Here is a 17,015-nt window from a genome sequence, read left to right on the forward strand (position 1 = left end):
ACATTGTCCATCTCCAAACCGTGTAACGCCCCAGGCTGCAATAGTGTCACATTGTCCATCTCCAAACTGTGTTACGCCCCAGGCTGCAATCGTGTCACATTGTCCATCTCCAAACCGTGTAATGCCCCAGGCTGCAATCGTGTCACATTGTCCATCTCCAAACTGTGTAACGCCCCAGACTGCAATAGTGTCACATTGTCCATCTCCAAACCGTGTAACACCCCAGGCTGCAATCGTGTCACATTGTCCATCTCCAAACCGTGTAACACCCCAGGGTGCAATAGTGTCACATTGTCCATCTCCAAACTGTGTAACGCCCCAGGCTGCAATCGTGTCACATTGTCCATCTCCAAACCGTGTAACGCCCCAGGCTGCAATAGTGTCACATTGTCTATCTCCAAACTGTGTAACGCCCCGGGCTACAATAGTGTCACATTGTCCATCGCCAAACTGTCCATTTCCAAACTGTGTAACACCCCAGGCTGCAATAGTGTCAGATTGTCCATCTCCAAACTGTGTAACGCCCCAGGCTGCAATAGTGTCACATTGTCCATCTCCAAACTGTGTAATGCCCAAGCTGTAATAGTGTCACATTGTTCATCTCCAAACTTTGTAACGCCCCAGGCTGCAATCGTGTCACCTTGTCCATCTCCAAACTGTGTAACACCCCAGGCTGCAATCGTGTCGCATTGTCCATCTCCAAACTGTGTAACACCCCAGGGTGCAATAGTGTCACATTGTCCATCTCCAAACTGTGTAACGCCCCAGGCTGCAATAGTGTCACATTGTCCATCTCCAAACCGTCCATCTCCAAACTGTGTAACACCCCAGGCTGCAATAGTGTCAGATTGTCCATCTCCAAACTGTGTAACGCCCCAGGCTACAATAGTGTCACATTGTCCATCTCCAAACTGTGTAACGCCCCAGGCTACAATAGTGTCACATTGTCCATCTCCAAACTGTGTAATGCCCCAGGCTGCAATAGTGTCACATTGTCCATCTCCAAACCGTCCATCTCCAAACTGTGTAACACCCCAGGCTGCAATAGTGTCAGATTGTCCATCTCCAAACTGTGTAACGCCCCAGGCTACAATAGTGTCACATTGTCCATCTCCAAACTGTGTAACGCCCCAGGCTGCAATAGTGTCACATTGTCCATCGCCAAACTGTGTAACACCCCAGGCTGCAATAGTGTCACATTGTCCATCTGCAAACTGTGTAACGCCCCAGGCTACAATAGTGTCACATTGTCCATCGCCAAACTGTCCATCTCCAAACTGTGTAACACCCCAGGCTGCAATAGTGTCACATTGTCCATCTCCAAACCGTGTAACACCCCAGGCTGCAATCGTATCACATTGTCCATCTCCAAACCGTGTAACGCCCCAGGCTGCAATCGTGTCGCATTGTCCATCTCCAAACTGTGTAAAACCCCAGGCTGCAATCGTATCGCATTGTCCATCTCCAAACCGTGTAACACCCCAGGGTGCAATAGTGTCACATTGTCCATCTCCAAACCGTGTAACGCCCCAGGCTGCAATAGTGTCACATTGTCCATCTCCAAACCGTCCATCTCCAAACTGTTTAACACCCCAGGCTGCAATAGTGTCACATTGTCCATCTCCAAACCGTGTAACAAAACAGGCTGCAATAGTGTCACATTGTCCATCTCCAAACCGTGTAACACCCCATGCTGCAATTGTGTCACATTGTCCATCTCCAAACCGTGTAACGCCCCAGGCTGCAATAGTGTCACATTGTCCATCGCCAAACTGTCCATCTCCAAACTGTGTAACACCCCAGGCTGCAATAGTGTCACATTGTCCATCTCCAAACTGTGTAATGCCCCAGGCTGCAATAGTGTCACATTGTCCATCGCCAAACTTTGTAACGCCCCAGTCTACAATAGTGTCACATTGTCCATCTCCAAACTGTGTAACGCCCCAGGCTGCAATCGTTTCGCATTGTCCATCTCCAAACCGTGTAACGCCCCAGGCTACAATAGTGTCACATTGTCCATCTGCAAACTGTGTAACACCCCAGGCTGCAATTGTGTCACATTGTCCATCTCCAAACCGTCCATCTCCAAACTGTGTAATGCCCAAGCTGTAATAGTGTCACATTGTCCATCTCCAAACTTTGTAACGCCCCAGGCTGCAATCGTGTCACCTTGTCCATATGCAAACTGTGTAACACCCCAGGCTGCAATAGTGTCACATTGTCCATCTCCAAACCGTGTAACGCCCCAGGCTGCAATCGTGTCACATTGTCCATCTCCAAACCGTGTAACACCCCAGGCTGCAATCGTGTCACATTGTCCATCTCCAAACCGTGTAACGCCCCAGGCTGCAATCGTGTCGCATTGTCCATCTCCAAACTGTGTAACACCCCAGGGTGCAATAGTGTCACATTGTCCATCTCCAAACTGTGTAACGCCCCAGGCTGCAATAGTGTCACATTGTCCATCTCCAAACCGTCCATCTCCAAACTGTGTAACACCCCAGGCTGCAATAATGTCACATTGTCCATCTCCAAACCATGTAACACCCCAGGCTGCAATCGTGTCACATTGTCCATCTCCAAACCGTGTAATGCCCCAGGCTGCAATCGTGTCACATTGTCCATCTCCAAACTGTGTAACGCCCCAGACTGCAATAGTGTCACATTGTCCATCTCCAAACCGTGTAACAACCCAGGCTGCAATCGTGTCACATTGTCCATCTCCAAACTGTGTAACGCCCCAGGCTACAATAGTGTCACATTGTCCATCTCCAAACTGTGTAACGCCCCAGGCTACAATAGTGTCACATTGTCCATCTCCAAACTGTGTAACACCCCAGGGTGCAATAGTGTCACATTGTCCATCTCCAAACCGTGTAACGCCCCAGGCTGCAATAGTGTCACATTGTCCATCTCCAAACCGTCCATCTCCAAACTGTTTAACACCCCAGGCTGCAATAGTGTCACATTGTCCATCTCCAAACTGTGTAACAAAACAGGCTGCAATAGTGTCACATTGTCCATCTCCAAACCGTGTAACACCCCATGCTGCAATTGTGTCACATTGTCCATCTCCAAACCGTGTAATGCCCCAGGCTGCAATAGTGTCACATTGTCCATCGCCAAACTGTCCATCTCCAAACTGTGTAACACCCCAGGCTGCAATCGTGTCACTTTGTCCATCTCCAAACTGTGTAACATCCCAGGCTGCAATAGTGTCACATTGTCCATCGCCAAACCGTGTAACGCCCCAGGCTGCAATAGTGTCACATTGTCCATCGCCAAACTGTCCATCTCCAAACTGTGTAACACCCCAGGCTGCAATTGTGTCACTTTGTCCATCTCCGAACTGTGTAACATCCCAGGCTGCAATAGTGTCACATTGTCCATCTCCAAACCGTTTAACGCTCCAGGCTGCAATCGTGTCACATTGTCCATCTCCAAACCGTGTAACGCCCCAGGCTGCAATAGTGTCACATTGTCCATCGCCAAACTGTCCATCTCCAAACTGTGTAACACCCCAGGCTGCAATCGTGTCACTTTGTCCATCTCCAAACTGTGTAACATCCCAGGCTGCAATAGTGTCACATTGTCCATCGCCAAACCGTGTAACGCCCCAGGCTGCAATAGTGTCACATTGTCCATCGCCAAACTGTCCATCTCCAAACTGTGTAACACCCCAGGCTGCAATTGTGTCACTTTGTCCATCTCCGAACTGTGTAACATCCCAGGCTGCAATAGTGTCACATTGTCCATCTCCAAACCGTTTAACGCTCCAGGCTGCAATCGTGTCACATTGTCCATCTCCAAACCGTGTAACGCCCCAGGCTGCAATAGTGTCACATTGTCCATCTCCAAACTGTGTTACGTCCCAGGCTGCAATCGTGTCACATTGTCCATCTCCAAACCGTGTAACGCCCCAGGCTGCAATAGTGTCACATTGTCCATCTCCAAACCGTGTAACGCCCCAGGCTGCAATAGTGTCACATTGTCCATCTCCAAACCGTGTAACAAAACAGGCTGCAATAGTGTCACATTGTCCATCTCCAAACCGTGTAACACCCAATGCTGCAATTGTGTCACATTGTCCATCTCCAAACCGTGTAACGCCCCAGGCTGCAATAGTGTCACATTGTCCATCGCCAAACTGTCCATCTCCAAACTGTGTAACACCCCAGGCTGCAATCGTGTCACTTTGTCCATCTCCAAACTGTGTAACACCCCAGGGTGCAATAGTGTCACATTGTCCATCGCCAAACTGTCCATCTCCAAACTGTGTAACACCCCAGGCTGCAATCGTATCGCATTGTCCATCTCCAAACCGTGTAACACCCCAGGGTGCAATAGTGTCACATTGTCCATCTCCAAACCGTGTAACGCCCCAGGCTGCAATAGTGTCACATTGTCCATCTCCAAACCGTCCATCTCCAAACTGTTTAACACCCCAGGCTGCAATAGTGTCACATTGTCCATCTCCAAACTGTGTAACAATACAGGCTGCAATAGTGTCACATTGTCCATCTCCAAACCGTGTAACACCCCATGCTGCAATTGTGTCACATTGTCCATCTCCAAACCGTGTAATGCCCCAGGCTGCAATAGTGTCACATTGTCCATCGCCAAACTGTCCATCTCCAAACTGTGTAACACCCCAGGCTGCAATCGTGTCACTTTGTCCATCTCCAAACTGTGTAACATCCCAGGCTGCAATAGTGTCACATTGTCCATCGCCAAACCGTGTAACGCCCCAGGCTGCAATAGTGTCACATTGTCCATCGCCAAACTGTCCATCTCCAAACTGTGTAACACCCCAGGCTGCAATTGTGTCACTTTGTCCATCTCCGAACTGTGTAACATCCCAGGCTGCAATAGTGTCACATTGTCCATCTCCAAACCGTTTAACGCTCCAGGCTGCAATCGTGTCACATTGTCCATCTCCAAACCGTGTAACGCCCCAGGCTGCAATAGTGTCACATTGTCCATCTCCAAACTGTGTTACGTCCCAGGCTGCAATCGTGTCACATTGTCCATCTCCAAACCGTGTAACGCCCCAGGCTGCAATAGTGTCACATTGTCCATCTCCAAACTGTGTAACGACCCAGACTGCAATAGTGTCACATTGTCCATCTCCAAACTGTGTAATGCCCCAGGCTGCAATAGTGTCACATTGTCCATCGCCAAACTGTGTAAAGCCCCAGGCTACAATAGTGTCACATTGTCCATCTCCAAACTGTGTAACGCCCCGGGCTACAATAGTGTCACATTGTCCATCGCCAAACTGTCCATTTCCAAACTGTGTAACACCCCAGGCTGCAATAGTGTCAGATTGTCCATCTCCAAACTGTGTAACGCCCCAGGCTGCAATAGTGTCACATTGTCCATCTCCAAACTGTGTAATGCCCAAGCTGTAATAGTGTCACATTGTCCATCTCCGAACTGTGTAACATCCCAGGCTGCAATAGTGTCACATTGTCCATCTCCAAACCGTCCATCTCCAAACTGTTTAACACCCCAGGCTGCAATAGTGTCACATTGTCCATCTCCAAACCGTGTAACAAAACAGGCTGCAATAGTGTCACATTGTCCATCTCCAAACCGTCCATCTCCAAACTGTTTAACACCCCAGGCTGCAATAGTGTCACATTGTCCATCTCCAAACCGTGTAACAAAACAGGCTGCAATAGTGTCACATTGTCCATCTCCAAACCGTGTAACACCCCATGCTGCAATTGTGTCACATTGTCCATCTCCAAACCGTGTAACGCCCCAGGCTGCAATCGTGTCACATTGTCCATCGCCAAACTGTCCATCTCCAAACTGTGTAACACCCCAGGCTGCAATCGTGTCACTTTGTCCATCTCCAAACTGTGTAACACCCCAGGGTGCAATAGTGTCACATTGTCCATCGCCAAACTGTCCATCTCCAAACTGTGTAACACCCCAGGCTGCAATCGTATCGCATTGTCCATCTCCAAACCGTGTAACACCCCAGGGTGCAATAGTGTCACATTGTCCATCTCCAAACCGTGTAACGCCCCAGGCTGCAATAGTGTCACATTGTCCATCTCCAAACCGTCCATCTCCAAACTGTTTAACACCCCAGGCTGCAATAGTGTCACATTGTCCATCTCCAAACTGTGTAACAAAACAGGCTGCAATAGTGTCACATTGTCCATCTCCAAACCGTGTAACACCCCATGCTGCAATTGTGTCACATTGTCCATCTCCAAACCGTGTAATGCCCCAGGCTGCAATAGTGTCACATTGTCCATCGCCAAACTGTCCATCTCCAAACTGTGTAACACCCCAGGCTGCAATCGTGTCACTTTGTCCATCTCCAAACTGTGTAACATCCCAGGCTGCAATAGTGTCACATTGTCCATCGCCAAACCGTGTAACGCCCCAGGCTGCAATAGTGTCACATTGTCCATCGCCAAACTGTCCATCTCCAAACTGTGTAACACCCCAGGCTGCAATTGTGTCACTTTGTCCATCTCCGAACTGTGTAACATCCCAGGCTGCAATAGTGTCACATTGTCCATCTCCAAACCGTTTAACGCTCCAGGCTGCAATCGTGTCACATTGTCCATCTCCAAACCGTGTAACGCCCCAGGCTGCAATAGTGTCACATTGTCCATCTCCAAACTGTGTTACGTCCCAGGCTGCAATCGTGTCACATTGTCCATCTCCAAACCGTGTAACGCCCCAGGCTGCAATAGTGTCACATTGTCCATCTCCAAACTGTGTATCGACCCAGACTGCAATAGTGTCACATTGTCCATCTCCAAACTGTGTAATGCCCCAGGCTGCAATAGTGTCACATTGTCCATCGCCAAACTGTGTAAAGCCCCAGGCTACAATAGTGTCACATTGTCCATCTCCAAACCGTGTAACGCCCCAGGCTGCAATAGTGTCACATTGTCCATCGCCAAACTGTCCATCTCCAAACTGTGTAACACCCCAGGCTGCAATAGTGTCACATTGTCCATCTCCAAACTGTGTAATGCCCCAGGCTGCAATAGTGTCACATTGTCCATCGCCAAACTGTGTAACACCCCAGGGTGCAATAGTGTCACATTGTCCATCTCCAAACCGTGTAACGCCCCAGGCTACAATAGTGTCAAATTGTCCATCTCCAAACTGTGTAACGCCCCAGGCTACAATAGTGTCACATTGTCCATCGCCAAACTGTCCATCTCCAAACTGTGTAACACCCCAGGCTGCAATAGTGTCAGATTGTCCATCTCCAAACTGTGTAACACCCCAGGCTGCAATAGTGTCACCTTGTCCATCTCCAAACTGTGTAACACCCCAGGCTGCAATAGTGTCACATTGTCCATCTCCAAACTGTGTAACGCCCCGGGCTACAATAGTGTCACATTGTCCATCTCCAAACCGTGTAACGCCCCAGGCTGCAATCGTGTCGCATTGTCCATCTCCAAACTGGGTAACACCCCAGGGTGCAATAGTGTCACATTGTCCATCTCCAAACCGTGTAACGCCCCAGGCTACAATAGTGTCAAATTGTCCATCTCCAAACTGTGTAACGCCCCAGGCTACAATAGTGTCACATTGTCCATCGCCAAACTGTCCATCTCCAAACTGTGTAACACCCCAGGCTGCAATAGTGTCAGATTGTCCATCTCCAAACTGTGTAACACCCCAGGCTGCAATAGTGTCACATTGTCCATCTCCAAACTGTGTAACACCCCAGGCTACAATAGTGTCACATTGTACATCGCCAAACCGTGTAACACCCCAGGCTGCAATAGTGTCATATTGTCCATCGCCAAACTGTGTAACGACCCAGACTGCAATCGTGTCACCTTGTCCATCTCCAAACTGTGCAACGTCCCAGGCTGCAATAGTGTCACATTGTCCATCTTCAAACTGTGTAACGACCCAGGCTGCAATAGTGTCACATTGTCCATCTCCCAACTGTGTAACGCCCCAGGCTACAATAGTGTCACATTGTCCATCTCCAAACTGTGTAACGCCCCAGGCTACAATAGTGTCACATTGTCCATCGCCAAACTGTGTAACGCCCCAGGCTACAATAGTGTCACATTGTCCATCTCCTAACTGTGTAACGCCCCGGGCTACAATAGTGTCACATTGTCCATTTCCAAACCGTGTAACGCCCCAGGCTGCAATCGTGTCGCATTGTCCATCTCCAAACTGTGTAACACCCCAGGGTGCAATAGTGTCACATTGTCCATCTCCAAACCGTGTAACGCCCCAGGCTACAATAGTGTCACATTGTCCATCGCCAAACTGTCCATCTCCAAACTGTGTAACACCCCAGGCTGCAATAGTGTCACATTGTCCATCTCCAAACTGTGTAACGCCCCAGGCTACAATAGTGTCACATTGTCCATCTCCAAACTGTGTAATGCCCCAGGCTGCAATAGTGTCACATTGTCCATCGCCAAACTGTGTAACGCCCCAGGCTACAATAGTGTCACATTGTCCATCTCCAAACTGTGTAACGCCCCAGGCTACAATAGTGTCACATTGTCCATCGCCAAACTGTCCATCTCCAAACTGTGTAACACCCCAGGCTGCAATAGTGTCAGATTGTCCATCTCCAAACTGTGTAACGCCCCAGACTGCAATAGTGTCACATTGTCCATCTCCAAACCATGTAACACCCCAGGCTGCAATCATGTCACATTGTCCATCTCCATACCGTGTAACGCCCCAGGCTGCAATCGTGTCGCATTGTCCATCTCCAAACCGTGTAACGCCCCAGGCTACAATAGTGTCACATTGTCCATCTCCAAACTGTGTAATGCCCCAGGCTTCAATTGTGTCACATTGTCCATCTCCAAACCGTCCATCTCCAAACTGTGTAATGCCCAAGCTGTAATAGTGTCACATTGTCCATCTCCAAACTTTGTAACGCCCCAGGCTGCAATCGTGTCACCTTGTCCATCTCCAAACTGTGTAACACCCCAGGCTGCAATAGTGTCACATTGTCCATCTCCAAACCGTGTAACGCCCCAGGCTGCAATCGTGTCACATTGTCCATCTCCAAACCGTGTAACACCCCAGGCTGCAATCGTTTCACATTGTCCATCTCCAAACCGTGTAACGCCCCAGGCTGCAATCGTGTCGCATTGTCCATCTCCAAACTGTGTAACACCCCAGGGTACAATAGTGTCACATTGTCCATCTCCAAACTGTGTAACGCCCCAGGCTGCAATAGTGTCACATTGTCCATCTCCAAACCGTCCATCTCCAAACTGTGTAACACCCCAGGCTGCAATAATGTCACATTGTCCATCTCCAAACCGTGTAACACCCCAGGCTGCAATAGTGTCACATTGTCCATCTCCAAACCGTTTAACGCCCCAGGCTGCAATCGTGTCACATTGTCCATCTCCAAACCGTGTAACGCCCCAGGCTGCAATAGTGTCACATTGTCCATCTCCAAACTGTGTTACGCCCCAGGCTGCAATCGTGTCACATTGTCCATCTCCAAACCGTGTAATGCCCCAGGCTGCAATCGTGTCACATTGTCCATCTCCAAACTGTGTAACGCCCCAGACTGCAATAGTGTCACATTGTCCATCTCCAAACCGTGTAACACCCCAGGCTGCAATCGTGTCACATTGTCCATCTCCAAACCGTGTAACACCCCAGGGTGCAATAGTGTCACATTGTCCATCTCCAAACTGTGTAACGCCCCAGGCTGCAATCGTGTCACATTGTCCATCTCCAAACCGTGTAACGCCCCAGGCTGCAATAGTGTCACATTGTCTATCTCCAAACTGTGTAACGCCCCGGGCTACAATAGTGTCACATTGTCCATCGCCAAACTGTCCATTTCCAAACTGTGTAACACCCCAGGCTGCAATAGTGTCAGATTGTCCATCTCCAAACTGTGTAACGCCCCAGGCTGCAATAGTGTCACATTGTCCATCTCCAAACTGTGTAATGCCCAAGCTGTAATAGTGTCACATTGTTCATCTCCAAACTTTGTAACGCCCCAGGCTGCAATCGTGTCACCTTGTCCATCTCCAAACTGTGTAACACCCCAGGCTGCAATCGTGTCGCATTGTCCATCTCCAAACTGTGTAACACCCCAGGGTGCAATAGTGTCACATTGTCCATCTCCAAACTGTGTAACGCCCCAGGCTGCAATAGTGTCACATTGTCCATCTCCAAACCGTCCATCTCCAAACTGTGTAACACCCCAGGCTGCAATAGTGTCAGATTGTCCATCTCCAAACTGTGTAACGCCCCAGGCTACAATAGTGTCACATTGTCCATCTCCAAACTGTGTAACGCCCCAGGCTACAATAGTGTCACATTGTCCATCTCCAAACTGTGTAATGCCCCAGGCTGCAATAGTGTCACATTGTCCATCTCCAAACCGTCCATCTCCAAACTGTGTAACACCCCAGGCTGCAATAGTGTCAGATTGTCCATCTCCAAACTGTGTAACGCCCCAGGCTACAATAGTGTCACATTGTCCATCTCCAAACTGTGTAACGCCCCAGGCTGCAATAGTGTCACATTGTCCATCGCCAAACTGTGTAACACCCCAGGCTGCAATAGTGTCACATTGTCCATCTGCAAACTGTGTAACGCCCCAGGCTACAATAGTGTCACATTGTCCATCGCCAAACTGTCCATCTCCAAACTGTGTAACACCCCAGGCTGCAATAGTGTCACATTGTCCATCTCCAAACCGTGTAACACCCCAGGCTGCAATCGTATCACATTGTCCATCTCCAAACCGTGTAACGCCCCAGGCTGCAATCGTGTCGCATTGTCCATCTCCAAACTGTGTAAAACCCCAGGCTGCAATCGTATCGCATTGTCCATCTCCAAACCGTGTAACACCCCAGGGTGCAATAGTGTCACATTGTCCATCTCCAAACCGTGTAACGCCCCAGGCTGCAATAGTGTCACATTGTCCATCTCCAAACCGTCCATCTCCAAACTGTTTAACACCCCAGGCTGCAATAGTGTCACATTGTCCATCTCCAAACCGTGTAACAAAACAGGCTGCAATAGTGTCACATTGTCCATCTCCAAACCGTGTAACACCCCATGCTGCAATTGTGTCACATTGTCCATCTCCAAACCGTGTAACGCCCCAGGCTGCAATAGTGTCACATTGTCCATCGCCAAACTGTCCATCTCCAAACTGTGTAACACCCCAGGCTGCAATAGTGTCACATTGTCCATCTCCAAACTGTGTAATGCCCCAGGCTGCAATAGTGTCACATTGTCCATCGCCAAACTTTGTAACGCCCCAGTCTACAATAGTGTCACATTGTCCATCTCCAAACTGTGTAACGCCCCAGGCTGCAATCGTTTCGCATTGTCCATCTCCAAACCGTGTAACGCCCCAGGCTACAATAGTGTCACATTGTCCATCTGCAAACTGTGTAACACCCCAGGCTGCAATTGTGTCACATTGTCCATCTCCAAACCGTCCATCTCCAAACTGTGTAATGCCCAAGCTGTAATAGTGTCACATTGTCCATCTCCAAACTTTGTAACGCCCCAGGCTGCAATCGTGTCACCTTGTCCATATGCAAACTGTGTAACACCCCAGGCTGCAATAGTGTCACATTGTCCATCTCCAAACCGTGTAACGCCCCAGGCTGCAATCGTGTCACATTGTCCATCTCCAAACCGTGTAACACCCCAGGCTGCAATCGTGTCACATTGTCCATCTCCAAACCGTGTAACGCCCCAGGCTGCAATCGTGTCGCATTGTCCATCTCCAAACTGTGTAACACCCCAGGGTGCAATAGTGTCACATTGTCCATCTCCAAACTGTGTAACGCCCCAGGCTGCAATAGTGTCACATTGTCCATCTCCAAACCGTCCATCTCCAAACTGTGTAACACCCCAGGCTGCAATAATGTCACATTGTCCATCTCCAAACCATGTAACACCCCAGGCTGCAATCGTGTCACATTGTCCATCTCCAAACCGTGTAATGCCCCAGGCTGCAATCGTGTCACATTGTCCATCTCCAAACTGTGTAACGCCCCAGACTGCAATAGTGTCACATTGTCCATCTCCAAACCGTGTAACAACCCAGGCTGCAATCGTGTCACATTGTCCATCTCCAAACTGTGTAACGCCCCAGGCTACAATAGTGTCACATTGTCCATCTCCAAACTGTGTAACGCCCCAGGCTACAATAGTGTCACATTGTCCATCTCCAAACTGTGTAACACCCCAGGGTGCAATAGTGTCACATTGTCCATCTCCAAACCGTGTAACGCCCCAGGCTGCAATAGTGTCACATTGTCCATCTCCAAACCGTCCATCTCCAAACTGTTTAACACCCCAGGCTGCAATAGTGTCACATTGTCCATCTCCAAACTGTGTAACAAAACAGGCTGCAATAGTGTCACATTGTCCATCTCCAAACCGTGTAACACCCCATGCTGCAATTGTGTCACATTGTCCATCTCCAAACCGTGTAATGCCCCAGGCTGCAATAGTGTCACATTGTCCATCGCCAAACTGTCCATCTCCAAACTGTGTAACACCCCAGGCTGCAATCGTGTCACTTTGTCCATCTCCAAACTGTGTAACATCCCAGGCTGCAATAGTGTCACATTGTCCATCGCCAAACCGTGTAACGCCCCAGGCTGCAATAGTGTCACATTGTCCATCGCCAAACTGTCCATCTCCAAACTGTGTAACACCCCAGGCTGCAATTGTGTCACTTTGTCCATCTCCGAACTGTGTAACATCCCAGGCTGCAATAGTGTCACATTGTCCATCTCCAAACCGTTTAACGCTCCAGGCTGCAATCGTGTCACATTGTCCATCTCCAAACCGTGTAACGCCCCAGGCTGCAATAGTGTCACATTGTCCATCGCCAAACTGTCCATCTCCAAACTGTGTAACACCCCAGGCTGCAATCGTGTCACTTTGTCCATCTCCAAACTGTGTAACATCCCAGGCTGCAATAGTGTCACATTGTCCATCGCCAAACCGTGTAACGCCCCAGGCTGCAATAGTGTCACATTGTCCATCGCCAAACTGTCCATCTCCAAACTGTGTAACACCCCAGGCTGCAATTGTGTCACTTTGTCCATCTCCGAACTGTGTAACATCCCAGGCTGCAATAGTGTCACATTGTCCATCTCCAAACCGTTTAACGCTCCAGGCTGCAATCGTGTCACATTGTCCATCTCCAAACCGTGTAACGCCCCAGGCTGCAATAGTGTCACATTGTCCATCTCCAAACTGTGTTACGTCCCAGGCTGCAATCGTGTCACATTGTCCATCTCCAAACCGTGTAACGCCCCAGGCTGCAATAGTGTCACATTGTCCATCTCCAAACCGTGTAACGCCCCAGGCTGCAATAGTGTCACATTGTCCATCTCCAAACCGTGTAACAAAACAGGCTGCAATAGTGTCACATTGTCCATCTCCAAACCGTGTAACACCCAATGCTGCAATTGTGTCACATTGTCCATCTCCAAACCGTGTAACGCCCCAGGCTGCAATAGTGTCACATTGTCCATCGCCAAACTGTCCATCTCCAAACTGTGTAACACCCCAGGCTGCAATCGTGTCACTTTGTCCATCTCCAAACTGTGTAACACCCCAGGGTGCAATAGTGTCACATTGTCCATCGCCAAACTGTCCATCTCCAAACTGTGTAACACCCCAGGCTGCAATCGTATCGCATTGTCCATCTCCAAACCGTGTAACACCCCAGGGTGCAATAGTGTCACATTGTCCATCTCCAAACCGTGTAACGCCCCAGGCTGCAATAGTGTCACATTGTCCATCTCCAAACCGTCCATCTCCAAACTGTTTAACACCCCAGGCTGCAATAGTGTCACATTGTCCATCTCCAAACTGTGTAACAATACAGGCTGCAATAGTGTCACATTGTCCATCTCCAAACCGTGTAACACCCCATGCTGCAATTGTGTCACATTGTCCATCTCCAAACCGTGTAATGCCCCAGGCTGCAATAGTGTCACATTGTCCATCGCCAAACTGTCCATCTCCAAACTGTGTAACACCCCAGGCTGCAATCGTGTCACTTTGTCCATCTCCAAACTGTGTAACATCCCAGGCTGCAATAGTGTCACATTGTCCATCGCCAAACCGTGTAACGCCCCAGGCTGCAATAGTGTCACATTGTCCATCGCCAAACTGTCCATCTCCAAACTGTGTAACACCCCAGGCTGCAATTGTGTCACTTTGTCCATCTCCGAACTGTGTAACATCCCAGGCTGCAATAGTGTCACATTGTCCATCTCCAAACCGTTTAACGCTCCAGGCTGCAATCGTGTCACATTGTCCATCTCCAAACCGTGTAACGCCCCAGGCTGCAATAGTGTCACATTGTCCATCTCCAAACTGTGTTACGTCCCAGGCTGCAATCGTGTCACATTGTCCATCTCCAAACCGTGTAACGCCCCAGGCTGCAATAGTGTCACATTGTCCATCTCCAAACTGTGTAACGACCCAGACTGCAATAGTGTCACATTGTCCATCTCCAAACTGTGTAATGCCCCAGGCTGCAATAGTGTCACATTGTCCATCGCCAAACTGTGTAAAGCCCCAGGCTACAATAGTGTCACATTGTCCATCTCCAAACTGTGTAACGCCCCGGGCTACAATAGTGTCACATTGTCCATCGCCAAACTGTCCATTTCCAAACTGTGTAACACCCCAGGCTGCAATAGTGTCAGATTGTCCATCTCCAAACTGTGTAACGCCCCAGGCTGCAATAGTGTCACATTGTCCATCTCCAAACTGTGTAATGCCCAAGCTGTAATAGTGTCACATTGTCCATCTCCGAACTGTGTAACATCCCAGGCTGCAATAGTGTCACATTGTCCATCTCCAAACCGTCCATCTCCAAACTGTTTAACACCCCAGGCTGCAATAGTGTCACATTGTCCATCTCCAAACCGTGTAACAAAACAGGCTGCAATAGTGTCACATTGTCCATCTCCAAACCGTCCATCTCCAAACTGTTTAACACCCCAGGCTGCAATAGTGTCACATTGTCCATCTCCAAACCGTGTAACAAAACAGGCTGCAATAGTGTCACATTGTCCATCTCCAAACCGTGTAACACCCCATGCTGCAATTGTGTCACATTGTCCATCTCCAAACCGTGTAACGCCCCAGGCTGCAATAGTGTCACATTGTCCATCGCCAAACTGTCCATCTCCAAACTGTGTAACACCCCAGGCTGCAATCGTGTCACTTTGTCCATCTCCAAACTGTGTAACACCCCAGGGTGCAATAGTGTCACATTGTCCATCGCCAAACTGTCCATCTCCAAACTGTGTAACACCCCAGGCTGCAATCGTATCGCATTGTCCATCTCCAAACCGTGTAACACCCCAGGGTGCAATAGTGTCACATTGTCCATCTCCAAACCGTGTAACGCCCCAGGCTGCAATAGTGTCACATTGTCCATCTCCAAACCGTCCATCTCCAAACTGTTTAACACCCCAGGCTGCAATAGTGTCACATTGTCCATCTCCAAACTGTGTAACAAAACAGGCTGCAATAGTGTCACATTGTCCATCTCCAAACCGTGTAACACCCCATGCTGCAATTGTGTCACATTGTCCATCTCCAAACCGTGTAATGCCCCAGGCTGCAATAGTGTCACATTGTCCATCGCCAAACTGTCCATCTCCAAACTGTGTAACACCCCAGGCTGCAATCGTGTCACTTTGTCCATCTCCAAACTGTGTAACATCCCAGGCTGCAATAGTGTCACATTGTCCATCGCCAAACCGTGTAACGCCCCAGGCTGCAATAGTGTCACATTGTCCATCGCCAAACTGTCCATCTCCAAACTGTGTAACACCCCAGGCTGCAATTGTGTCACTTTGTCCATCTCCGAACTGTGTAACATCCCAGGCTGCAATAGTGTCACATTGTCCATCTCCAAACCGTTTAACGCTCCAGGCTGCAATCGTGTCACATTGTCCATCTCCAAACCGTGTAACGCCCCAGGCTGCAATAGTGTCACATTGTCCATCTCCAAACTGTGTTACGTCCCAGGCTGCAATCGTGTCACATTGTCCATCTCCAAACCGTGTAACGCCCCAGGCTGCAATAGTGTCACATTGTCCATCTCCAAACTGTGTATCGACCCAGACTGCAATAGTGTCACATTGTCCATCTCCAAACTGTGTAATGCCCCAGGCTGCAATAGTGTCACATTGTCCATCGCCAAACTGTGTAAAGCCCCAGGCTACAATAGTGTCACATTGTCCATCTCCAAACTGTGTAACGCCCCGGGCTACAATAGTGTCACATTGTCCATCGCCAAACTGTCCATTTCCAAACTGTGTAACACCCCAGGCTGCAATAGTGTCAGATTGTCCATCTCCAAACTGTGTAACGCCCCAGGCTGCAATAGTGTCACATTGTCCATCTCCAAACTGTGTAATGCCCAAGCTGTAATAGTGTCACATTGTCCATCTCCAAACTTTGTAACGCCCCAGGCTGCAATCGTGTCACCTTGTCCATCTCCAAACTGTGTAACACCCCAGGCTGCAATAGTGTCACATTGTCCATCACCAAACTGTGTAACACCCCAGGCTGCAATAGTGTCACATTGTCCATCTCCAAACTGTGTAACACCCCAGGCTGCAATAGTGTCACATTGTCCATCACCAAACTGTGTTACACCCCAGGCTGCAATAGTGTCACATTGTCCATCTCCAAACTGTGTAACACCCCAGGCTGCAATAGTGTCACATTGTCCATCACCAAACTGTGTAACACCCCAGGCTGCAATAGTGTCACATTGTCCATCTCCAAACTGTGTAACGCCCCAGGCTACAATAGTGTCACATTGTCCATCGCCAAACTGTCCATCTCCAAACTGTGTAACACCCCAGGCTGCAATAGTGTCACATTGTCCATCTCCAAACCGTGTAACACCCCAGGCTGCAATCGTATCACATTGTCCATCTCCAAACCGTGTAACGCCCCAGGCTGCAATCGTGTCGCATTGTCCATCTCCAAACTGTGTAACA

The 17,015-nt window shown here is 49.2% G+C and overlaps 1 protein-coding gene across 1 annotated transcript in view; it reads left to right on the forward strand.

The window, feature by feature from the left end:
• Positions 1–17,015, forward strand: part of rims4 (regulating synaptic membrane exocytosis 4) — a 320,346-nt gene that overhangs the window by 268,311 nt on the left and 35,020 nt on the right. The window lies entirely within an intron of this gene.

The sequence above is a fragment of the Hemitrygon akajei genome, chromosome 11, assembly GCF_048418815.1.
Source record: "Hemitrygon akajei chromosome 11, sHemAka1.3, whole genome shotgun sequence".
In the NCBI taxonomy this organism is placed as follows: domain Eukaryota; kingdom Metazoa; phylum Chordata; class Chondrichthyes; order Myliobatiformes; family Dasyatidae; genus Hemitrygon; species Hemitrygon akajei.